The 27,067-nt window shown below is 41.8% G+C and overlaps 1 long non-coding RNA gene across 3 annotated transcripts in view; it reads right to left on the bottom strand.

Annotated features, from left to right (window-relative positions):
* LOC117366362 overlaps positions 1–27,067 on the bottom strand; it is a 520,534-nt gene that overhangs the window by 305,902 nt on the left and 187,565 nt on the right. For 2 of the 3 annotated variants that reach the window (XR_004540567.1, XR_004540569.1), the window contains exon 2: positions 14,458–14,570. This is a non-coding gene — a long non-coding RNA (uncharacterized LOC117366362). Of the gene's footprint in view, positions 1–14,457; positions 14,571–14,671; positions 14,838–27,067 lie in introns of all 3 variants that reach the window. The other variant, XR_004540568.1, reaches the window with a different exon arrangement.

Genomic DNA, 27,067 nt, shown 5'->3' with positions numbered 1-27,067 from the left:
ATATAGGAGGGACAAGCATATAGTTTGAAGGAATTTCAACGAATGTTTTCTACATTTCACATGCACTAGAATTGTTCAATCACCGATGAGGCTCAACATTGATATCATACCATCCAGTCCACAGGTAAGTTTTGTTTTATTTTTTTAATTTGTTTAGTTAGTTTTTCACATTATCTTTATTTGGATGGCAGTGGGACGGTGAAAATCTATGATGGTCCCCTAATTGAACCTCATTATGGTGATATCACCATTCACGGGTTTTTGGGTCTGAGATTTCCACAACAATTATATTTATATATATATATATATATATATATATATATATATATATATATATATATATATATATATATTTATATTTATAAAAAGTAACTGTGATTATAGAAGGCACTGTTTAATACATCATCACAGGATTATTTACAGACTTCTCTCCATATTAAAAGTGTCAAATGATCAAAAACAACAGATTTTACTTCTAATTCATAGACTCAGTATAACTGAAACGCATGGAGAAATTTCAACCAAACTTGGTATACATATGACTTACTATTTGGGAAAAAAAATACCGTGGGGGCTGGAAGGGGGTGACATGTAAAAATTATCGAAAACAACAAATAGTGTCTAAGCCATAGTTTTCAGGCCCGCTGAGATGAATACCGACACTCCCAATGCCGTTTAAGTCCAAGTTCAGCCCCATACAGAGGGCCATTCTTGCTGCTAAAAATGAAGATGTCCACGAAATAAACAATCAAGTACTTTACCAGGCGTAATCACTGAATACAAGTCTAGCGATACTGGAAGACTGGGATAAATAAATATCCGGGCAACGCCGGGTGATCAGTTAGTAAGTAAATACATTTCAAATCCCACTGCTGCTCCTTGTGATTTGGGGCAAGTCAGTTAACCCTCCATTGCCTTAAGTACAAAAATAAGGGGCTCTTTTACCAAGTCTGCACTATCCCCATGGAAGATGGAAAACAAAGGATCAAAAAAATAATAATAATAATAATAACTTGTCAAGCTCAACAGGCTCCAAAAGAATGAAAAGTTGCCTACAAATAGGATCTTTATTTTCGGATTGCTTAATTTGTTTTTAAGAATAGCAAGTTGCAAATAGTCACGTTGTCCCTTCTGTACTTGACACCATAAAAAAAGGTCCTTTGTATGAAAGACATTTAAAAATAACAATAACAGCGAAAGGCTAGCTTCAGTGTTTTAATAAATATTTCTGTTTATCAAAACATCTTCTCCAGAGGAAAAAAAAAAAAGGTAAAACCAGAAGACATAATTCGAGGTTGAGGGGTGGTAGACTCAAGATCAATGTAAGGAAATTCTTCTTTACAGAGAGGGTGGTGGATGCCTGGAATACGCTCCCGAGGGAGGTGGTGAAGAGGAAAACGCTAACACAGTTCAAAAAATGTGGAGTAAAAACAGAGGATCTCGAATCGGAAAATAATAGTAAATATTGAAGAACTAAGGCCAGTACTGGGCAGACTTGCACAGTCTGTGTCCATATATCGCCGTTTGGCTGAGGAAGGGATGGAGAGGGCTTCGATGGCTGGGATGGGTTAGATGGACTGGAGGAGCTTTGACGGAGACTCGAGTAGGTGGAACCCTAAGCACAGTACTGGGCAAAGCTTTGGGTTCTGGCCCAGAAATAGCTAAGAAGAAGGAACATTTAAATTAAATCAGTAATTTAAAGAGTGGGTAAGATTGGGCAGACTGGATTCAGGACTTTATCTGCCGTCAATTACTATGTTTAGTAAAAATGTAGCTTTATAACAGAAGAGGATCAGTATGTATATACTTTACCTGGGGTTGTCTCTTTCCTTTCATCCAAGCCTCTCATTTCCCCCCTCCCCTGATCAAGTACTCAACCTCGATCCAAATCCCTTGTCCCCTAAAAGGATGGACCAATGGTGTCCAGTGTATTCTAGTGGAAATCAGGCAGTAGCACTAGCGGGCATGCTTCCATATAAGGAAATAGCGCACCTTCCAAAATGTGCAAGCACTCCTAATCGTGAAAGATACTTATTTTAAATGACCATCCATCCCTATTGGCAATGCCCCTTTCCTCGGTGAGAACTCCATATACTACTACTCTTAGTTGCCTCCGATTCACTCAGACCCAAATTCTATAACCAGCACCTAGTTAGGCACCTATTTTGGAGGCACCCAACTAGATAGGCGCCTATCTAAATTGAATAACAAGCTCAATTAAGCTTTTTAATCAGCACTAATTGAAACACAGGCACCTATCAAGAAAGCGCGATTCTGTAACAAGGCGCCTCTAAAAATTTAGGCGGCCTTCAAAAAAATAGGCGCTATGCATGTTAGGTGTGGGCGTGGCCACGTGTTAGGCACCTTCTTACAGAATCACTGCTCTTAAGCGTGCTTAAGCGATCGCATGGTCGCCTAACTTTTAGTTGTGCCTAGAGCTGGCCTATTTCTTGGGCGCCTCCACAATAGATTCCGCTCAGCGTGATTCATTAAACAGCACCCAGTTTTACTTGAATCACACTGAACAGTGTCTAATTAGGCGCCTAACTTTTGGGCACTTCTTATAGAATTTGCCCTTCAGTTTCTAAGCTAGTCAATCACTTTGGGGCCCGTAGTCCCAGTGCTCAGTTTATTTATACGCACCAATATGCCTCCACATTCAAGGCTTATGTCACAAAGACATCAGTACCAGGAGTCATAACTACCTAGGGTTACCATATTGCTCCAGAAAAAGGAGGACTGACAGAGACAATGGTGTTTTAGGACCTCTTTTACTAATGTGTACTAACCGATGTAGCGCATACTAAATGCTAACGCATGCATGTTAGTCTATGGACACGTTAGCGTTTAGCGCACGCTAATTCAATTAGTGCACGCTAATCGGTTAGCGCACATTAGGGGGTTAGTTCCATTGAAAGTAATGGAAATAAAACCCAGATGTCTCAATCTAACCTTCTTTTTCTGGAGCTCTATGGTAACCCTAACAACTACCCCAACAAGGGTCATCAATTAGAGTTGCCAGATTTTCCAATCGGAAAATCCAGACCCCCTACACCCGCCCCCCCCCAGGCCCGCCCAGTTCCGCCCATCTCTACCCTTTAAATGCCCTAATCTCGCCCTAGCCCCGTCACCCCCCGCTGCCTGCTTTTGTAGGGCAGGGAGGAAGTCCGCGCATGTGCAGGCTTTTTCCCTGCCCGACGCGATTTCAGGAGGCTTTTCGAAACCCGGACAAAGTGCTGGGTTTTGAAAAGCCATCCGGACCTCCGGACATGTCCTCAAAAGGTGGACGTGTCCAGGGAAATCCAGATGTCTGGTAACCCTATCCTCGATAACAGTGCTTCTCAGACTGGTCCTGGAGTACCACCTAACCCAGACATGGGCAACTCCGGTCCTCGAGGGCTGGAATCCAATCGGGTTTTCAGGATTTCACCAATGAATATGCATGAGATCTATTTGCATGCACTGCTTTCAATGTATATTCATTGGGGAAATCCTGAAAACCCGATTGGATTCCGGCCCTTGAGGACTGGAGTTGCCTATGTCTGACCTAGCCAGTCTGGTTTTTGCAATATTAGCACCAGTCATGAAATAGATTTGCATACACTGGCCATGTATATTCATTGTGGATACCCTGAAAATAAGGCAAGCTAGGGAGCTGCTCCAGGCTGGCCTAGAAAGAACTGTTCTAGAAGATTATGAGACACCTTATTCTATTGTACTAGGCATTGCTCTTCACTCCCAGTCCTTAAAGCAGGGGTGTTAAAGTCCCTCCTCGAGGGTTGCAATCCAGTCAGGTTTTCAGGATTTCCTTGAATATGCATGAGATCTATTAGCATACCATGAAAGCAGTGCATGCAAATAGATCTCATGCACATTCATGGGGGAAATCCTGAAAACCTGACTGGATTGTGGCCCTCGAGGAGGGACTTTGACACCCCTGCCTTAAAGGATGCCAATGGGTCAGGTGTTCAGGTTATTTCAAATGAATATGCATGTGGGACATATGCATGCCAACCGCTCCCACTTTATGCAAATATCTCATGCATTTTCATTACTCAAATTCTTAAAACCAGCTATTAAATCTTTAATACAAAGTATTATCTTAATCAATTCAATTTTAATATCATCTCCCACAATTCAATTCATTACAGTACAACTTATCAATACTTACTTTATTAATAAATATCAGAATAATTTAGTCAGTGAACCTAATCCCCATCAACTCACACTCACTTCCCAACTTTCACACACATACTACCAGTTCATTAGTCCATGATCAACAAAGAAGTGGACTGGAAGTTGTTATAACTGGAATAGGAGTTGTTTGAACAGGGACATAAGGTTCATGGAGAGGAAGTGAGGTCATGCAGTTTGATTTCCTGGTATTCGGTTTGATTCCTGCTTGTCAGCTGATCCAGGCTTGTGCCGAACCCTGGGTCCCTGCTCGAGTCATGCTCAGTTTACTGGTGAAGTTGTGATGTTGATGAGCCTTGCAAATACAGCTCCTGAAGACGCCAGGTGGTGAAACACAGTCTTGTGTTGAGCTGAATGCTTTATGAATTGAAGAACAGGATCATCATGAGGACAGAGAGGCCTGCCAGTTGTTTTTAAGAAACTGTGATTCTCATGGGCTAGACCAGGGGTCTCAAAGTCCCTCCTTGAGGGCCGCAATCCAGTCGGGTTTTCAGGTTTTCCCCAATGAATATGCATGAGATCTATGTACATGCACTGCTTTCAATGCATATTCATTGGGGAAATCCTGAAAACCAGACTGGATTGCGGCCCTCAAGGAGGGACTTTGAGATCCCTGTGCTAGACTGATGTGCAACTCTCAGTTTGAAGCCTCTCTGACTAGATGATCATGGACTAATGAACTAACTAAGATCCACTTTTGGATAAAAGTAATCACAATGATTGTAGTATGTGTGTGAAAGTTGGGAAGTGAATGTGAGTTGATGGGGATTAGGTTCACTGACTAAATTATTCTGATATTAATTAATAAATTAAGTATTGATAAGTTGTACTGTAATGAAATGAATTCTGGGAGATAATATTAAAATTGAATTGATTAAGATAATACTTGTTTGTATTAAAGATTTAATAGCTGTTTTTAAGAATTTAAGTTATCCAATAGGCAGCTATTTAATTAACTGGAAAAAAAGAACCCCCAAGCTTAGGCTTTAGGTTAATTATGCATTTTCATTAGGGATATTCTGAAAACCTGATCTTTTGGCAGTCCTTGAGGATTGGGAGAAAATAGCAAGGGCCTAGGGACTACATTTGTCTACAAAAATTATTTTAAAACATTTGGGGGTCCTTTTATCAAGCCACGCTAGTGGGGTTAGCGCGGACATTTCATCACGCGCTAACCCCCGCGGCCGGCTAAAAAACTAACACCTGCTCAATGCAGGCATTAGAGGCTAGCGCAGCAGGCGGTTTAACATGCGGTATTACGCGCATTAAACCCCTACCGCAGCTTGATAAAAGGACCCCTCAATGTTTCAATATATGAAAAGGGCACCTTACAAACTTGCATGGTTTCATATATCCTTTTGTTATTTCAAAAGTATTATAATGAAAGACCCACAGAGAATAAGGCTCTAAAACAAAAGGAATGTACATTATAAGTGAGCTTTGCTCATAATCTCAGATGGATCTTCCTATAATGTCATTTCACATGGCTCACCCCTTGCCTGACAAAATACCATTGCTACAGAGTAGTAGTATGAATATTGCAAGCATGGACACATTAAAATGATGAAAAGCTTTTCTGTGTTGCCACAGCTATCTACGAGGAGGCAATTGGCAGTGACTGCAATATTTCCATAAAAATGCAAATACAGTCTGCTCTGAAATACTTAATTATACAAACACTGGACTATGTCAGAAGCTTCTGTGAGGATAAACATGATATTTTTCAAAATCTTAAATGTATTACTGAAGCCAACCCATGTAAATGTTCTTTCACACATTTCTCCGCATCACCAGTAACTTACGAGTAAGCAAGCGTCACTAGTAACTTAGGGTCAATGTTCACAGAGGTTTAAGCGGGCAGGAGAGGCCTCTGCCTAGTTAGTCTTGCTGAGCCAGCTAGCTGACAATATTTAGTGGCGATTAACCAGGTAGTGCCACTGGCTAGGTTAGGTGCAGTAGAAGGGCAGAGCCACGAATTAACTGGTTGGCGGTGATATTCTATCCACTAACTGGGCTAAATACAGTCTGCTCTGAAATAATTACACAAACACTGGACTATGTCAGAAGCTTCTGTGAGGATAAACATGATATTTTAAAAATCTTAAATGTATTACTGGAGCCAATCCATGTAGATCTTCTTTCCTGTCATGCTTTCCTTCCTTACCATGTACCACTAACACTGATTGCAGCAACAGAGGCGAGAAGCAGCCAGGCAAAGGGAAGGGAAGAGATGTAGAACCAGAGTGGATGTAGGGAAGGGGAGATGCTGGACAACAAAAATCCTGCCTTCACTATATGTATTCATCAGCATTGAAGATCAGACTTGGCCACACACTCATTTTCTCAGTGCTCAATTACGGATGTGAAAGCTGGAAACTATGGAAACAAGACAGAAAGAAGATTGACTCATATGAGCTTTGGTGCTCTAGAAGGATTTTACGAGTGCCGTGGACCGCCAGAAGAACTAACAAATCAATTCTGGAAGAGATCAAGCCAGCTATGTCACTCAAAGCTCAAATGATGAAGTTATGACTGTCTTATTTTGGTCACACTGTCAGAAGAAAAAGATCATTGGAGAAGGACATTACGTTTGGGAAGATTGAAGGAACCAGGCAATGAGGGCGACCTGCAATCAGATGGCTGGACATGTTGAAAATAACCGTGGGGATAACGCCAGAGGACCTTACCAGACTAGCACAAAATTGATCTCTTTTTAGATCTATAATTCATCAAGTCTCTAGGACTTAAGCATGAGTTGTTGGCACCTAACTAAATATCCCCCTCTATTTAGCATTCACTAAATGCTAGTGCACGCATTATATTCTATGGACGTGTTAGCATTTAGCATGTGCTAATCATTAGCACGCGCTAGATCGATTAACACGCCTTAGTAAAAAGACCCCTATATGCACTGAGTTAACCAGGCACCAATCTGAGTATTAAGCAGTGGTTAGTTAACTTCCAGGGTGCTGGAGACGACATGGCCTGGCATTGAATATCCAGGGTTATTTGTGCCTGCACCTGTGAACATGCTATTTATTGGGATTTATTAACTGCCTTTTTCATGAAGAGATTCACCCAAAGTAGTTTACAATACATTAAATAGTAATCAGCTACTCTTAGGTATTTTTCCTATCTGTCCTAGCAGGCTCACAATCTAACTGTGGTACCTGGGGCAATGGAATGTTGAGTGACTTGCCCAGGTTGACAAGGAGAAGGCCGAGAAATAGTATTATGGTATGGTGCTTATATTATGAAATGGTATTATGGTATGGTGCTTATATTATGAAATGGTTTTATGGTATGGTTCTTATTTTATGAAATGGTTTTATGGTATGGTTCTTATATTATGAAATGGTTTTATGGTATGGTTCGTATTTTATGAAATGGTTTTATGGTATGGTTCTTATTTTATGAAATGGTATTATGGTGCTTATATTATGAAATGGTTTTATGGTATGGTTCTTATTTTATGAAATGGTATTATGGTATGGTGCTTATATTATGAAATAGTTTTATGGTATGGTTCTTATATTAATGCATGCTAAATCAGTTAGTGCACCTTAGTAAAAGGACCCCTATGTTTTTATATCTAAGCCTTTTTGATATAGGCCCCCTTTTACTAAGCCACGATAGAGGTTTCTACTGCGGCTCAGGGTGCTAAATGCTCTGATTCTGCTCTAACACTCATAGGAATTATATGAGCATCGGAGAAGCGTCAGAGCATTTAGCACTCTGGGCCACAGTAGAAACTTCTACCATGGCTTAGTAAAAGGTAGGGGGAGGTTAAAAGAGAGATGGTAATTCTAGGCGTCTGTTTAGATTATGCGCTTTCAATGGGAAAACAAATCCTCAGAGTTGTCCAGGGCGGGTGTTTGCAGCTGTGAATACTTTATCGATTAAAATCAATACTTCTGCCATATGAGTTTCGGTAGGTAGCTCAGGCATTGATATTAACACATTTGGATTATTGTAATATGCACTATCTAGGACTACCCAAAGCCAATTGTAAAGCACTACAACTAATGAATTTGATGCCAAGGCTGATTGCAGGAACACCAAGGAGGGCGCATATTACTCCAGTAATAAAGACTTTGCATTGGCTCACCATACCGCACAGAATTTATTATAAAGTGCTATCCATGTGCATCAGACCTTGAATGGGTTAGTTACTTAAAATTTTCAGACTCTTTGGAAGGTATGTCAGCCTAGCAGAAAATTAAGATCTGTAGGAGGGATGAAATTGATTTCCATGAAGGAAAACAGTGTTCGATATGCAAGATTTTAGAGCATCAATGCTCTCCATTGCTGAGGTGAAGCTCTGGAATGCCCTTCCTTGAATCCTGAGGATTTGTACTGATCGTTGGCAGTTTAAAAAGATGTTAAAAATAGCATAAACATTAGAAATTGGATGATTCAGGGGAATGGCCCCACCACAGTAGATCCTTTCATCTGTTAGGCAAGCAGTTCAAAACCCACCTTAGATGTTAATTTATATGAAAAACAATGATGGTCACAGTACTGTTCCAGGAACTATAGCAGAAACATTCACATTATAGCTCCTGTCAGATTCATATATATATATATATATATATATATATCTGAATTCAGCTGCACTTTGCTGCTGACTTAGGACACAAGGGAGAGAACGGACCTTCTCCTAAAGTAGCAAATTCAGCTAAGAAGTTGCAGACACAGATATCTGTAAGCATAAAAATATATTATTGAATCATGGCCATCCAAAGGGTATCGGATGTCCTAGGCAAACCCATTCACTCTCACCAAGGATAGCTCAAAGCCTTACCACCCCACTCTACTGCTCCCTTTTCTTTTCTTCCTCACCCCCACCCCTAACACACACACACATATATATATATATATATATATATATATACACATACCTGAAGGCCAGTACCTTCTTTCTTCTCCATAATCTCCATGGCTAGCATCAGTCCTTCCCCACCCCTTCTGAGCCTTTGTCAGCCTCAAGCTTATAGAAAGATTGATGGTCTCATGGGATCTGTAAACTCAGGCCCATGTTGAATTTCTGCTATGTCCTGCCCACCTCTGACAGGAAGTCTGCTAGAAGTGAGGGGGACACAGCAGTATTTCAGTGTGAGCTTTGTTTACAGGGCCCATGTGAACTCAATCTTCTTTTAAGCTTGGGCCAGTGCAGTTGGTTATGGGGAGGTGGCAGCAGTGACCCAGAACTGGAGATGCACCACTCTCCCTAAATTCTGCTACCCTAGGTGGATGCCCACTACCTAGTTTACCTAGTGGCAGGGCAAGCCCTTTAATGATAACAAGACCATACGTCCCATTTTAAACGGGACCATCTTATTTTTAGGGAGCCTGTCCCGTTGTCCCAAAGCACAGCTTCGGGATACTGAAATGTCCCGTTTTCAGGGGCCCGCACGCCCCCGCGCCCCCCGGACCTTTTTTAAATCCCGGCAGCTGCCCCCTGATGTCTTCCGGCAGCGGCAGAGCGGCACGCCTGCCTGGTTCCGCGCCGCTCACTGAATGGCTGCTGTCAGTTCTCGTGCGTACCATGAGAACTGACGGCAGCTATTCAGTGAATGGCGCGGGACCAGGCAGGTGTGACGCTCTGCCACTGCCGGAAGACATCAGAAGGCAGCTGCTGGGATTAAAAAAAAGCTACCGAGACAGGGGGAAGGGGGTCCTGGGGGAGGGGAGTCCGGGGGGGGAGGGGGTGTCTGGGGTCCTGTCCCATACCGGGGGAAAAATAAATGGTCACGTTATGTAATGAGCAATATTTCAGCTCCTGGTAAGACAAAAAGGGAATAAATGCAAAGAAGAGGATAAGGAAATGGCAGAAAACAAAACGGTTTCATTTTTATAAATATACCATTTTCTCCTTCCCCCATCTATGTCACTTACAGCTGCACTAGCCCTTCTAGTGAGCAAAATGTTAGCAGATTTGCAGCATAAAACTTTGGATTGGAAAAAATACGCCATGGAAGCAAATATTTGTGAAACAATTTCAACTGATCGATATTAAATTGCATTAGGTTCCCCTATTCTGTGCATTGCATTTAGAGTCTAAACAAGCCAATTTCTTCCAGTTTGCTGGTGCATCAATATACTATATTGACAGGCTGCTAACAGTAGCTCCACAATAATTAAATAACTTCTTTTTATCACAGACTTAACCTGATAAAGCAGGCCTGTTTATGGCTCTCCGCAGAACTTAGAGTAATTCTTACTGCAGCAGTGTCGCATATTTTCTTCAATCTGGCCAAATTCAAGCCATGGTTACTGTGATCTTTGGTTTCCCTAGCTAACCAATTCTACAACTTCTAATTCCTGTGTATTTTACAATTATGGGGCTTTCCCTAACTTGCCTTATAGATCCCACAGACAATTGGGTTTTTAAGACATGCACAATCAATATGTATGAGATATATCTGCATGCACAGAGGAAGTGTCTTAGCAAGGGAAACTGGCAGCTGAGGCAGAGGCACCTGACACTGTTGCCCCATGTGCCCCCGATGTGCTCTTCACCTCCACCCTGACATCACCTTATCCCCCTGTACCTCTTCATATCTTCGTTGGCAGTGAGCAGGCTATTATACCTGTTGCTCAAGTCAGCTGAGCCTTCCTTTGGGTGTCACTTCCTGTTCCTCCAAACCGGAAGTGATGTCAGAGTGAGGGGTGAACAGCGCATAGGACAGCCTGCTCACTTCTGGTAAAGATTTGAAGAGGTAGGGGGCAGTACATTTTAGAGACCCATCCCATTGCTGGGGGGGGGGCAAGAGGAGAGCTGCCAGTGCCCCGGCCAAGTTGGTGCCCAAGGCAGGCCGCTACTCACCCCCTCACTATGCCATTGCACAGAGGCACCATTTTGTGCAAATCTATATCATGCATAATGTTCACAAATAGACTGAAATCTGACTGGATGTGAAGTCACCAAGACAGCTTTAAGAAATCCTGAAGCTGGAGTCTTTTAAGAGCCACGTCACATATGAACCCTAGAATACACCTCAGATATTTCCAATATGTAACCAATACTCTGCATAAAATTGAGTTCCAGATAACAAACAGAAGAAACAGGAATAGAGGAAGAATCTAGAAATGTTATATATGCAGCCAGCTGATCAAGAACAAAACATGATGTTCCTACACCGTAATGGGACTAACTGGGAAGAATTATTATCAAACTTGAAATTAACATCCAGAACGTAAATGCATAACATTTCTGAAATAGAAGGAAGGCACCGACAGATAATCTTTATAAGTTATAATGCTTGATGGCCTGATATAAAAATCTCTATCTATGCACAATGGACTCAATACTATAAATGATGTGCAAATTTGGGTGCCCAAAGAAATGCACATTATGCTATATTCTATATACAGTACGCTAAGTTGGGCACCATTTATAGAATAGCACTTAGGCCCAAATTCTGTAACCGGCGCCTTATGTTAGGCACCTATTTTGGAGGCGCCGACTAGATAGGCGCCTATCTAAATTGATTAACAAGCTCAATTAAGCTTTTTTTAATCAGCAATAATTGAAACTTAGGCACCTATCAAGAAAGAGTGATTCTGTAACAAGGCGCCTCTAAAAATTTAGGCGGCCTTCAAAAAAAAATAGGCATTAGGCGCCTTGTTACAGAATCACTGCTCAGCGTGCTTAAGCGCTCGTATGGCCGCCTAACTTTTAGTTGCGCCTAGAGCTGGCCTATTTCTTGGGCGCCTCCACAATAGGTGCCGCTCAGCGTGATTCACTAAACAGCACCCAATTTGACTTGAATCGCGCTGAACGGTGCCTGTTTCGGCGCCTAACTTTTGGGCGCTTCTTATAGAATTTGCCCCTTAGTGCCAGGATACATGCTTCAAGTTTCAAGTTTTATTAAATTTGATAAATCGCTTATTACATACTAAGCGAGTAACAATTAAAAGTATGTTATATACAACTTTAAAAAGGGGGGTAAGAATCACTAACTGACAATACAGACGAACTTAGGTACATAAGGGAGGAACAAAGGTGGGTAAAAGTTGCAAAATTGCTATTTTTCAGGAGAAAAGAAAACGAAAACCAAGTAAAGGGAAAAACATTAGGATTGGGATTTAAAAAGAATTATTTTAAAAAGTAAAAGAAAACTTTAAAAAGAGATATTTTTAGGATCAGATTAAACTAGTTTAAAAGAAAAAAAAAGAATATGTTTTAAAAATTAAAAGAAACTTTGAAAAGAAATGTTTTTAGGTTGGTTTTAAATAAATTAAGATCTTTAACTTCTCTTATATATAAGGGGAGAGTATTCCAGGTAAGAGGGGCCATAACTGAAAATATGTCATGACGTCTGGTGCCGATGATCTTCAAAGAAGGAACTATAAGCAGCCCTTGTGTTGTGGATTGTAGGGAACGAGTCGAGTTATATGGAATTAGAAATCGGTCTATGAATTGTGGTTCATTAGTGGATAATGTTTTAAATGTTAGAAGTAATATTTTATAGGTTATTCATTGATTAATGGGAAGCCAATGTGAGTCTATTAAAAAAGGTGTTACGTGATCGTATTTTTTACCATTATGGATGATTTTAATTGCAGTATTTGTGAATGAGATAATTGTGAATGAGATAATTTACACCAACTGAACCTCAGTGTAAATCCACATGCCCAAATTAAGCAAAGGTCCTCTGAATTCTATAACGCGGTGTGCAAATCCTAGAACTGCCCCTGACCTTCTCGTGCCTCCCACATGGCCGTGCCCCCTTTTGGGATCTGTGCAGAAAAATTTACAAGCACCACTAATTGATTTCTAGCACCCCGATTATCAACACTAATTGGCTCATTAAGCAATTTAAATTGAACGCACAATTTTCTCATGTGCCCAAATTTGAGCATGCAATTTTGAGCGCTATGTATAGAATTAGGGGGGGTATATCTGCCATCTGTGCAAAATGTGCATACTGTATTCTCTCTAATAAACACCCATCCCCTGCTTCAGGATCAAAAAACACCATACCCTCAAAATAAGGTAAGAAGAGAGATCCAGTGGTTGGGATTGGGGGGGGGGTGGGTGTTGGAGGGGAGGGGAGCAAAGCCAGTTACTTCAGGAGGCAGAATAGAGAAAAGAAATGGTTATTGCGGACGCAGGGTAGAGGAGAGAAATAAGCAACACAGGGACAAGAGATAAAGAACAGAAATAATACTCACAGGGAGGAGACCTGGAGAAGAGAAATTATACTTCCATTAGTCATCCACCCCAGACTTCAGACACTTTGGTGTTTCTTATAATCACCTGGGTGATTAATAATAATAATAATAATAATAATAACAACTTTATTCTTGTATACTGCATTACCATGGAAGTTCTATGCAGTTTACAGATGAAGAGACTGTACATTTACAGCGAAGTTACATTTTCGGCGATGCTACGTTTACATTTTTGGCGATGTTACATTTACGGTGAAGTTATTGTACAGCTAGGTTACATTTGCAGAGAAAGTTACATTTGCTGTGAGTTACATAGAGCGGTGTTACATACAGCAGAGTTACCTACGACGTAGATACATACTGCGGTGTTCGATAAGGCAGAGCAGAGGCATTTAGTATGGGGAGTAACGAAGACAGGGTAATTAGTTGGATAGAGTGATCCATTTTGTTAAGCCATTTAGTGGCTGACAAGATTGGAGGAGTCGGAGAGTCTGGAGGTAAGTCGAGGACAGAGGAGGAGGACAAGGAAGAGGGGGGGAGAAGTTAGAGGAATTTGTCAAACAGGTAGGTTTTGATTGACTTCCTGAACATTTGGTAGGGGGGGGGGGAATTGGAGATGAGGGCTGTGAGGCATTTGTTCCATTTGCCCGCTTGGAATGCTAGGGATTTGTCAAGGAATTTCTTGTAGAGGCAGCCCTTCAGGGAAGGAAAGGAAAACAGGTAGGTGTTTCGTGTACGAGAGGGGCCTGCGATTTCAAGGTGCTCGGACAGGTAGATTATTAGAGAGAAAACAGTGTTTAAAGTTCTCTACACACCAAAAGGTATCTGAAGGATAAGGGGATTGAAGCGTATAGGTACAGGTATTAAATGAATAGGGGATGAAAGACTTAGATAAGGTCCAATGACAGGTCACGGACCTGGGGGGCCGCCGCAGGTGCGGACTGCTGGACACGATGGACCCCTGGTCTGACCCAGCAGAGGCAATGCTTATGTGCTTAAATCAAATATGGTAACATTTGCATAAATCCTTGAAACAATTTAAAGCATTTGTCACAAAACATGTATTGAAGTTTTGCTTCTTACCAGTCCTTCACGCCTTACATCGCATTTTGTTCAGAAATGTGCTTCACATTAATAATTGTCTGTGGGAGACAATTTGGTAAAATGACAGGGTATGCAGTATCTCAGAAGAACATCTGGAGTGCAAAATAGAAAAACAAAACAATGTTAGCATTGTTTTTATCATAAACATGAAAGCAGTAAATAGTTATGATCATTTATCGAATGAAGTGCTCACAGAAAGCAAATGGGGAATGACAGTCAGTCAATGCGATATTCCCAACCACAGGTCCATGGTGCACTGCTATACCCATCAGATGTATCAGATAGTGATATATCACAGACAATACTACTGTTTGATCTTCAGGTCCAGACCTGAAGCATCTGGGCTCCGTTCTTCACACCTGTCAGCAAAAGAAGATACTACTTGTGACTCGTAAATATGCAGGACCTCTTTTCCGAGCATCTGTTTAATCATGTATTCCTCTTCTTCCTAGCCACAGCATGAGCTCAAGGAGTATGTGAATTAGCAGGCAGGACATGGAAGCCAAACTCTCTTTTGTGCAGTATGTACTGCATAGAACAACTTCCTCTCTTCCCCCTTCTAAGTCTCCTCCCTTGAGTTCTTCCAGCCTCTGCCTTACCCTAAGACAGGGGTAGGGAACTCCGGTCCTCGAGAGCCGTTTTCCAGTCGGGTTTTCAGGATTTCCCCAATGAATATGCAGGAGATCTATTTGCATGCACTGCTTTCAATGCATATTCATTGGGGAAATCCTGAAAACCCGACTGGAATACGGATCTCGAGGATCGGAGTTCCCTACCCCTGCCCTAAGATGTCAGAAAGGGAAAGTGCATACTAGTGCTGCCCGATTCAGATAAAAAATTCCAAGTTGATTCGATTCAGCCTATTGAATTGATTTGATTTGATTTTCCTGCCCAATTGGGTGTTTTATTTCAAACATCCTGGTGGGTTTATTTTATAGCCTCTTCACCCACTCCACCCCCTTTGCCCTCTCCTACCCACACTGGCGCTGTGGTGTAAACAAAATAAACAAACAAAAAAGACTTTTCCTTTCTCTGTTAAATCCTAGCTCACGTTCGCAGTCTAATACCAACTCTGGCAGGATACACATTTCAAATCTGACACACTGTAATCAAAAAACAGAAAATAAAATTATTTTTTCTACCTTTTGTTGTCTGGTCATTATTCAAATCAATTTGGTCCCAGGCTCTGCGATAAACATCTTTTGATAACTCGCTTGATAGGGTCTCTTGCCCATCATTTTCTTCTTTCTCCGTGCTAACCATCCATCTTCCATCTCTGTCCTCCCCTTCTGTTTCTCTTCCCTCCTCTGGAGGTCTGGCATCTTTCCTTATTTTCATCTCTATTCCCGTAGCAGCAGCGATGGACCCCACCATCCCCAGATCCACCATATCTCCTTTTCTCAACTACTCTTTCATCCAGCATCTCTCCCTCCTTCCCCACCAGCTCTCCCTTTCTCTTTCTAACTACCCTCCTATCCAGTATCTCTATCCTCCCCCTCTATACCATCCCTTGTGTCCAACTTCTCTCCCTTTCTGTTCCTTCCCTCCCTAAATCTCATTGTCCACCATCTCTCTCCCTGTCCTGTTTTTAGATCCATTATTTCTTCTATCCCTCCCCCATCTCCCCTCTCCATGATCTCCCCCAAGTCCATCTCCCCCTTCCACCATCCATCTTCCCCCCTCCACCAAGTTCGTCTCTCCCATCCATCTTCTCCCCATCTCTTCTTCTCTAGTCCACCAACTCCCCCAAGTCCATCTCCCCTCTCTCCCTCCCCCATCTACCTTTATTCTGACATTACAACATGTTGCCGGTGATTTAGCAATCCACTCCTGCCACACTCCTTGCGTCTTCTCTCCACTGCGGCCTGCCCTCAGTGAAAACTTTATGTTTCCGCTTGGGCGGCTGAATGGAGAGAAGACACCCGGAGTAGCTACCACCGTTTTTGCCTGGCCGGGGAGGAGAGGAGAAATACTTCCGGCCGGGGAGGAGAGAGCCATGCTGCCGCCGATCTGCATGCAGAGACCCGCTCAGGCTTTCCCTCTGCCACCAGAGTCCTTGCTTCTGATGTAACTTCAGGTTTTGCAAAACCGGAAGTTACATTAGATGGAAGGACTCTGATGGCAGTGGGAAAGCCCGAACTGGTCTCTAGCAAGGAGGGGATGACCAATTGGAAAGTTCAATTTTTTTCCAAAACAAATTGATTCGAATTGATTCACCCGAAGTGAATTGTGAATCGATTTGAATCACGAGTCGGGCAGCACTAGTGCATACTGAGCATCAGTTGTGGATCTCTCTGTTGGGAGCAGTAGAAACTGGTGAGCTCTGGCAGACACAGAAAACTTCTACGATAACTAGCTGTCCACACTACATGGATATTTCCTTTTTCCAGCATATACAGGAGGCTGTAGTCTAGAAATGGAGAAGTGCATTCATGATGTCTTACTTTGCTCAAAAAAGTGGCCAAGGAGACAATGATTCTTGTGAGTTATTTTGAGCTGTTAAATCACTTTTTAAAATCAAAGTTTGGATATGTCCCTCAGTCCATCCATTGATGACTTTGCTGATTTACGAGGGGCCACTGAAAAGTTCTCAGCCCAACCAAGAAGCGAATGATGTGGAGCCATGAAACTTGCAAGTTATTACACACTTTTCTTGACACTTTTTACTTCAATGATATGAAATGAAATGAAAATTGTCAAGAAATATTTTCTAAAGATTCTTGAACAACTGCATATCCCACATACTTATGTTCCTGCAGCATTCAATACTATCTGTCACAGAGAAATCTGCATCTTCTCAGATACTTCTGAAAAAAACATAGTAGCAGTGGCCTACTTGAAAGCTACAAATGCAGATGGAGTATCCCAAGGTGGGATTCATCTTTAGCAAAACCAAGTTACCGCCTCAACCTAATCATACTATTCCATGCTTGGAATTGTGTGGAGCAGTACTGGCTGTAGAAATAGCAGAAATGATACTATATATTTCAAGTGAATGCAGTCAACTTCTACACTGACAGAAAAGTCATTCTGGGATTAATCTACAACCAAACCAGGAGATTTTATGTGTATGTTAGCAACAGAGTTGAACATGTAAGAAAGTCAACACACAGCAGTGGCATTACATGCCGACTAATCAGAAACCAGCAGATTGTGCAACCAGAGCCATGACAGCATCCCGCATAATGGAAACTACCTGGTTAACAGGACCAGAATTTCTCCTAGAACCTGATCATACACCTTCAGCTATAGAGAACTCTTTTGAACTCATAGACCCTGATTCTGACACAGAGAACAGTCTAGAGATGAACTGTCTTGCCATCAGCATTGTGTCTTCAACTTATCAACCAGATGATGGACCAGACATTCATCATCCAAATGCCACCAGAGAGACAGAGCTTCAGGTCATCAAGAGCAACTTGGCATCATCTGAGAACCTGAACATCAGATTTCCACAGAAGACAACACACTTCTTCAGTAGAACCATCATTGACCCAGTGATCTACACACATCAAGGTGAAATAAGATGAGGACATCATGGACCATTGTCCTCTATCTTTTATGTTGTTTGTCTGTGTTGTCAGTGTGTTGTTTCAGCTCCTGCGGGTATATCAGAGACGTCAAATCAAGCCAGAAGTCATCAAGTTCCAGTTTCTTATGGACTTTGAATGGACTATGTGGTATTATTGAGTACGAGTATAATACTGGTATCTACAGCTGACATGGCATATTCATTTGAACAGAGTACTTGTTTTCAGATATGTAAAGAGTGTATTGTTTTAAGATAAGCTCCCAGACTGCACTGTTGTTCACCCAATGTGCTAAGTTCCCCTTTCTCCCGACTGCTTCTCTTGTGTGCGTGGAAATAGCAGACTCCATCTTAGAGATACACATGGCCAAAGAGAAAGTACTGTTTTACCTTAGTATCTGCTTGCCTTTATGTAGCTTGGTGTTGCTAAGCTTAAAACTACAGTCTAACAACTTCACTAAGAGAATGTGAAAATAGACTTTCGGCTTGCCCTGATCATAGGAGGTGCTGGTTGAGTGTGAATTCTATGAAAGAAGAAATTCCTTAAGATGTACTGAACTGTAAGTTCATTTATTCCTTTGAATTAAGTTTTCTATTAAAGTTGTTTAAGGAATCACAGAGTCCTGCCTGGTAATATTATAGGCTACAGCAGAAAGCGTAACTGATTTTAAGAAAGGTTTGGACAATTTCCTGGAGGAAAGGTCCATGGTCTCGTATTGAGAAAGACATGGGGGAAGCCACTGCTTGCCCTGGATCGGTAGCATGGAATGTTGCTACTCTTTGGGATTCTAGAATCTTGCTACTCTTTGGGGATTCTGCATGGAATATCGCTACTATTTAGGGTTCTGGAATCTTGCTTACTCTGAGATAATGGAATGTTGCTAATCCTTGGGTTTTGGCCAGGTACTAGGGACCTGGATTGGCCACCGTGAGATCAGACTACTGGGCTTCATGGACCATCGGTCTGTCCCAATAAGGCTATTCTTATGTTCTTAATGAGTTTATGCAGTCTGAGATCCTCTGGGATAAACCTCAGAATAGTAAAAATCAGAACTTTAAGCTGCTTGACAATCCTCAGAGTTGAGAGTGAAAGATCAAGATACTCCCTCAGATAAAAACAGTCAGCATAAAATAACATAGGACACGTTGTGACATTTCCCATGCCATTTTAATCAAATGTACATCTCTGGCACATTCTCCAGTTTATAGTCCTCAAAGCAGGTGGGTCTTTTCAAACTCCAATGCTAACTCACTAATTTAAGGGCTTTTTTTCTGCAGGTCAACTGTCTCTATTTTCAATTAGATCTCCTAGCACTAGAAATGTCTTCTGTTTAGATCTTTACTGTCAGATTCTCTGTTTAATTATGTCATTTAAGCAGAAAATGTAACTACCATTCCTGTAGCTATAGAGAAACTTAATTGAACTACAGCTATTCAGTTTGAAATACACAGACACAGAGAATATGAGTAATATCCTCTCTCTCCTCACCATAATTATTAGCAGCCGTGCTTTTTGTCACTGAAGTTGTATTTGACCACTTTTTGGCAGTATTGTTCTATTTTTGCAGATGAGTATGTCTCAACAAAGAGTGCATTTTACAGCACTTAATTAACATGGGGATGAATTGAAGGAGAGCTGGGAAAAGATATGGAAAATGGATTTTTCTGCTTCCTTACTGGTCCAATGAAAGTTTTGTTGAATTAAGTCTTTTATTCTGCATGCTCATTTGTTTCTATTGTCATTTTACACATCTAGGACAGAAAAATGGGCCCTTTGCTTGGTTTCATTTGCAAGGTTTTCCATCCCACCTACCACTGCTAAAGCTTATTCTATAACATCATACTCTCTCCACACCTTATTATCACCACCTCTCCTCCCCTTCCCTCAGGCCGTTTCTGCATCTTTCTGCCTCATGTTCTTGATCTTGGATTTAATTTCTTGGTACCTGAAGATCGGCTCTTTTTCCACAGGATTCATAGAATAATCTCTTGGGATTGAGGGCCAGATGCACAAAACTCACCATGTGTTTAATGGTCATCGCTAAACCTGTTTTAACCGGTTTCCTGCCATCAGCACCTCACAGCCAGCTACAAGATGAATAACCATTTCTCTATAGTCCCAGGGCAATTTTGTCCAAGTGGATTCGTTTTGCACATACCATGACAGGAATGAATCTCACTCCTAAACCAGAAACTATCTAATCTACAAAATTGGTTCTCATCACTTATTACCCCTTCCCCATCCCCCCCCCCCCACTTCATCTCAGGACACCTGCAAATAACACACAGGCCTACTGATATTCGATAAATGTGGATTTATTAAGGGCCGCAGCCATAAATGCCAAACTACAAACATCTTCAAACAGCAAATATCAACATACCAAGACCATTAAGAAGGAGCATTTTAGATATCACTGCAGAACATCATAGTGCTGCATATCAATTCTTATAACAAGCAACTCATCCATAGATTGTCCAGAATATCTGGCCAGGCTTCCGTTGTTCTCATGGGAGAGCCATTCAAGCTGCCTCCACCTTCTCCCCATTCCATTCAAGGAAGGGGCCATATACCTGTCAGTTGTCGAAGTCAATGCCACATGGCCTCGCTGGCTTCTGCCATGTTTTACGTTGCCACTTTTTTTGCTGCCAACAAATGTAACGCTGTGTTCATTCTTGGCTGTATGCTGTGTCTATGACCCCACTACGATCTCCCGACATTGCATCTATAGCTGTTATGAGTATTCATTGGGGGCGGGAGGGAGGTGATGCTGTGACGCTCCCATTGCAAAGGCCGAACTGCAGCATCCATCCCGGTCCTGGTTGCTTTGCCCTCACTCTCCCCACCCCTTGGGCCTACGTCCCTGGCCCTAATTGGCCCCCTTTCTGTTTCAGTCTGCCCCTTCCCCCCTCCCATTTCCCTCCCCATGCAATGGCCTCATCCCTTTTGTCTCTGCTGCCCCTCGTAGACGGTGGGGTGCTTGTCCTATCTGGAACTTATGAGTCACGCTATGCCTAAAAAGTTCAAGGCGACTTACAGTATACGATCTATGTCTCTCAAATTTACTTGCATTGTGCCAAAGAGAGCTTCCTTCTAGAGTTCATAAGATGTAACAGATGTATAGGCAACTTATCCAGATGTGCTTGGAATTTCTTTTTGATCAAGCCTGTGGCATCCAAAATGATGGGAAATAATTCTGTATCTTTCTGCCACATTTCCTAATCTCGGACTTAGTCCTTTATGCTTCTCCTTGTGATTTTGTCCAAAATGTAGTAAAGATGGCATATTGGAATCCGGAATTTTAACTGTGTCTTTATTCTTCTGCTTGTCTGCATTTGCTATTCAGAACACGAACGCTTTGATTTGCATAAAAAATCTATTCCTTCTCAATATTCCAGACAATTTCTGAATTTGTGCAGATTAAAAGCAAATGTAATGAATTCTTTAAAGAGGCAAGCCAGAGCTGGTTGCCAGACAAAATAAACTGCAAACAATTCACATTTCCCATCAACCACAGCAGAATGAAATGCAATCACTGCAAAAGCAATTTAGATAAAATAGTCCATTATTATTTGTGTATGAGATACTCCCACTTTGAACTGACAGGAGCTTTAGTATGGTCCATGTTGCAAAAAATTATCAGAAGATGCATCATGTTTTTAAAGCATCAAATGAGTAAAGTAAGGCTTACCATACTCAAGTCTAGATTATCTGCAGGTGAATAATAATCTTATTTCCCCATGTTCAAACTCCCACTTGCCAAATGCAACACCAAGTACAGTATTGTGAATTTAAAAAAATAGAATGCCAAATTTTCTACTCCCTTAAGTGTCTTAACATTTTCTAATGAAGCAAAAATGTCCTACTGTGTCTTCCATCAGAAAATCTCATAAAAGCTTTATTACAATCTACGGTAACTGAACAGAAAGCTTTAACAAAAAGTTCTCTGTACACACAACTAAAGCTCTATGGGATAGATTCACTAAGCAAACCGATCATATACCTATCGGTTTGCAACCCAATTGTTCCCCGACCCAATTCACTAACCTTCCTCCCGATCCGGTCAGCACCCAATCCGATCAGTGCATGCAAATTTTGGAAGGCAGCGATTCACTAAACAATTTCTACAACACCGATTGGGCTTGCCGATCAGAAAAGAAGCAACTGCTGAAGACCAGTCGCTTCTATCCTTGCCTACTCTCCTGCCCTTTAAAACCACGGGCTCGCAATGCTTTTAGCAAATATCTAAAAAAGGAATTTTTCCTCTTATATATATTCTGCAAAACGCATTGCGAGCCCATGGTTGTAACCCAACAGTGCCACCCCTCCCTGAACAAAAAAAAAGCCCCCCCCTTGCACTGAAATGACTCCCCCTGCACTGATGCCCGCCATCGCCCGCCCACCCACCCCTCCCCGCGCGCGAATATGGCAGGAGGGAGACCAACTCCTTCCTGCCATCGCAAACTCAGCCTGGCCGGGCCCACCCCCTCCCCATACCTTTAGCTAGGCCGGCCCACCCCCCTCCCCGTACCTTTAAAAATGTTAGGAGTAGGAGGGGTGCTCAGGCCCTCCTGTTCCAAGCTTCCTCTGACGCACTGCATAGAGAGGGGCCTAAGGTGCCTCAGGCTCCTCCCTTGGGAGGGGCCTGGGGAACCTCAGCCAATCAGGGACTTCCTTAGGGAAAAGTCTAAGGAAGCACTTTGTTGGGGGGGGGCTTTTTTATTTTTAATATCGAGCAGTTATTATGCGTGTGTAATACACAAAAAATATCTGCCCAATTTTAAAAAAAAATAAATTTAAAAGCAAGCAGAAGCCCTGACAGCAGTGACAGGATGCTACTTCTCCTGTCACTACTGTCAGGGTCTGCCCTGACTCAATCATTTTGAACTGACAGGAGTCGGGGCTTTTATACCTAAGGGATAGTGAATCAATTGCTGTTAAAATATGATTTAAGAAACATATGCATGTTATTTTTCCTTCAGCTCCCATCTTTCTGTGTCACCAATGTTTACTACTGAGGTAGGACATGCTGTTATGTGGAATGAATTGAAAGCGCTGTTTGAATCAGTCTAAGATCTTTCCCTTGTAGTTTGTACACAAGCATTATTTCTTGTCTTCCTTTTGATCCTGCCTAATTTTGTGCGTTTTTTCTACCGGCTGCTTTCTTTGTGTTCTGTGCTGGATCATAAAAAAAAAAAAAGAAACAAGAAAAAGAAAAAATTCCGTTTTAAAGGTTTTCTTTCTTGTGCAGAGCAAAGCTAATCTGTTCTTTGCTTTCATTATCAGGGTCTGTGCATGAATGTTTTTGTCCCTTCCCCCAGACTTCTCTGTTTGGGCTTCCACTGACCCCCTATAGTGCTTCTTTGAAGTTACTCATTCTTGGTTTTATAAAGCAGTAAGGTGAGATTCCACTGCTTGTCTCTTGACTTTTCTCCGGCATTATCAAAACCACCATCTCTTCTTATAATACGCCCATCGCTCTTGTTGCCAAAGCTGATGGCATTCCCTGTTTCGTCCTAGATTTAGGGCTGTTAATGTTTTGGTAATTCTCATTGCCCTTATGTTTCTTCCACCATTCCACCGGCAGCCAATGATTTTTTTTCTGTCATTTTCCTAAAGAATGTTTTATTTTAGTCCCTTTGGTGAAGCTTTTCAGCTCCCTTTTTGCCTTCACCTTTAAGCAACAGTATACCTAGTGTGGAATGTCCTTCGGGCTATTCTACAAGTCATGCACTGCCCCTCATGGTCCTATTCTTATTTTGTACAACTTTTTGTGTTCCATAATTCTAGAGACCTGTCAGGCTGATAGTTTGCATCTTTTATAATGATTGTCTGTGTGTGGTCACAAGGTGTCACGAAATAAACTGCACTGGTGTACATCTGAAGTGAAATACCTGGGTTTTGTCCTGTCTCATGGTCAGAGGAAAATCTGCACTTTCTGCACTGCTGCTATTCTGGGTCGGCCCCGCCCAGCTACCAAGAAAGACATGCTTACTTTTCTTGCTATGATTGGTCACTGCCGCCAATGGATCTCTGCTTGTTCCTTCTATGACCAGATTTTGAGACAGACCCTGGTTTCTGAAATGACTGCTCTTATCAGATGGACTTATGAAATGTTGGACATTTAAGATGTGCTTTGGTTTTTAGCTCAAGTTTGGGTTTTCCTGCTTATGCCCACATGTTTTATCTCTTTGTTTGGGACTATTGTAACACCATGAAGGGAGAACATGGCGGTAAATTACGCTCTGTTGCCTTTTTTTATAGTCACTCCTGTTCAAGTTCCCTGGCTGCTTGTGCTATGGTGGTAGAGATGGTTACTTCTCTGACCCTAGGTCACCTCATTACCCTTCACACTCTTCACGATGTTCAAGCCCTTCTTTTAAATGGGCTTTTGGGTCTCACGGGTGAACAGGATTCTCTTCCTCTCTTTTTTCACAGCTTCCTCTGAATTTGATGCCTGGCATTTGGCAGGTGCCCAAAGCCGCCCTTCTGGACGGACTTTGGTGCAAAGAGGGGAAACCCTGGATACCAGCTGCTAGCTCTCCCTTATTCATTGCCCAATATCATGGTATTGGTTATCGTAGTGCTCGCTCGACATTTTAACTTCTTGCTAGTGATATTTTCATTCTTGACCTTTTGCTCCTTGATACAGAGATATATAGCTTGATAATTACAGCTGGCACGGTTGTGAATTGAAAATAAATTGGAAAATACAATTCCTTTCTATTGTTTTAGCTGAAATTAGGATGTTGCTAATTTAAAATGTTTTTTCCGGATTTATACATAGCCATCCCAGATCCATTTTGGCACAGATATTTCTAATGTTTTCCACGGGTCCTCTTTATCACTGCAGAGATAGAGACGCTCCAAAGAGACATTAGCTTTATGCCTTTTTCCAAATATGAGATGGTTATGATATACATTATTTGTTGTTTTGGTTTTTTTATATCAATGTGTTTATTTGCAGAGTTATATTCAGCCCTGCACACTTGACAGATGGAGTAATAGCTCCACGCTTAAAACTTTATGTTTTGTCTGTGTCATGTCTACTTGTCTTAGTTTAGTGGGTACCCCAGGATACATAATATTGGCCATTTCTAGAGCTCTTTTTCCACTTCTTACTAGCCTAACTGCGCAATGTTCTTTTACTTTTAGCTTTTATATTCTGAATATAGTTTAGTTAGGGGTTATAAGAAAAAGTTTTACTTTATACAGCGTTTATTTCGTGGTGTTCCCTACATATGATCCATTCAATATACATTTCTGAATACATTCAGTACATCAGTATGGTCTCTCTGAAGTGCATAATAGTTATATGCAGCACGATAAAAACATATCCTTTTGGATTGTTCAATTAAGAACCTTAAGTAACTGAGTATTGTCTCTCTTTTGCCATGGCTATGCCAAGTGAATGAATTGGTATTGTTGCATGTTGCCACATTCAGTACAGGCAACATGGTTTCTCTTGTTTTCTATCTCTTATTTGGATCACATTGGAGTACAGCTGCTGAATGATATTTGGAATGCTTTTCAAGCATTTCTTTTCAAGTATCTCTTTCTGTATGCACAGATATCTGGCTGCTCTCCCTTTGAGATTCTCACGGGATGACCTTTCCCCGCCCCATGGGTGGATTTTCCCTTGATACAGGAGGAATACGTCCAAAAGCTAATTTAAATATTAGGGCTTGTTCAAAGAAACGTGTCTTGCACTTCTCCTTTCTCTCCACAGATTCCTACCCATTTTTTCCAGCCTGGTGATTATCCAGCAGCTTTCCAAGGATCGGAAGCAGACAGATTTCCCCTTTGGCCTTCCCACTACTGTGATCGCTGTGCCCAGGCCCGCTGCACTCACTGAGGAGTTTCCTGTTTGGATCCACGCAAGTCGCTTGAAGAGGGTTAACCTAAAACCCCAGAAGCAAGTCTTCCCTGCGCAGATTTCACCTCCTCCAGTGAACAACATGATGATCTCATTGCAGCATTCTACCAACTTTATCATTCTCTTACTGGCACTGCTGCTGCTAGTTTTTCTCCCTGTATGGATCATTTCTAACTGGGTCTACAGGGATGATGTGTTCTGGGTTCACGACACTTTCTGCCCATACCCATCTGTAAATGACACTCCTGCTGTAAACAGCACCCCCGACACCTCTTTGCGAACACGACGTCAAGCTGGACTATATATGTTACTAACTCACGTTGGGGGGTTAAGTGTGCATTCTGGGGAGTGGTAGGGTGGAATATTAATACTGACTGGGCTTATAAACTAGAAAATACCCTGAAAAACAGTGGACCAAAATGGTAAATCACTGCTTACTTGTATGGCCCTTCATAAGGTTGGACACTGTTATAGGAAAAGTGTTCCTGCACAAATTATTAAGCTTTCTCTTACTATTGACAACCCTAGACCTACTGATGAAGGTATGTACATTATGGACATGTGGTTTAAGGGTGGGTCTAGCTATCATCAGTTTTCTTACGGGATCTATCTACCTCCACTCATCCTCTCCCGCCATTTTGTGGGGGCCCCAAAAAATACTAACCCACTGGCCCCTACATTCAATAAACTTACTGACATGATGGCTATTGCCAATCCCACTTTTGAAGATATTGTGGCTGTTGAGGTAGGGTTTTCAGAACGTAACCTTTGGTTAGAATGGATGAAATTCACTGCTGATCAACATAATAAGAGTAATTGTTACATATGTGCTCAAGCTAGACCCCATCTAGGAACCGTACCTCTGGACCTCCCTCCTGGTATCCAACCATGCCTTTTTGGGTTATTTACCAGTATCTCCTCTAATTTTACCTATCCCCTTTGTGTACTGCAGTGTTCTAAATACCCTTTGTTGCCAGGACAGCAAAAGCTTGATATTGCCGTTATCATCTATAAGGGCAATTACATATGTCATGTTTCTAATCTGACACAGAGTAGTTTTGTAGGTAATTTACCCCCAGGTTATTGTTCTGTCTTGGCTCATAGGTATGCCCCATTGTTGCTGCATCAGATTTGATATTTACTGGCTTTATGGAGACTTTTGGCTCCCTGTTAAGCTACCCAGCCA

Source organism: Geotrypetes seraphini, chromosome 9 (genome assembly GCF_902459505.1).
Source record: "Geotrypetes seraphini chromosome 9, aGeoSer1.1, whole genome shotgun sequence".
Taxonomy (NCBI): domain Eukaryota; kingdom Metazoa; phylum Chordata; class Amphibia; order Gymnophiona; family Dermophiidae; genus Geotrypetes; species Geotrypetes seraphini.
Note: the sequence above shows the minus strand (reverse complement) of the source record. Positions and strands in the feature narration are given on the sequence as shown.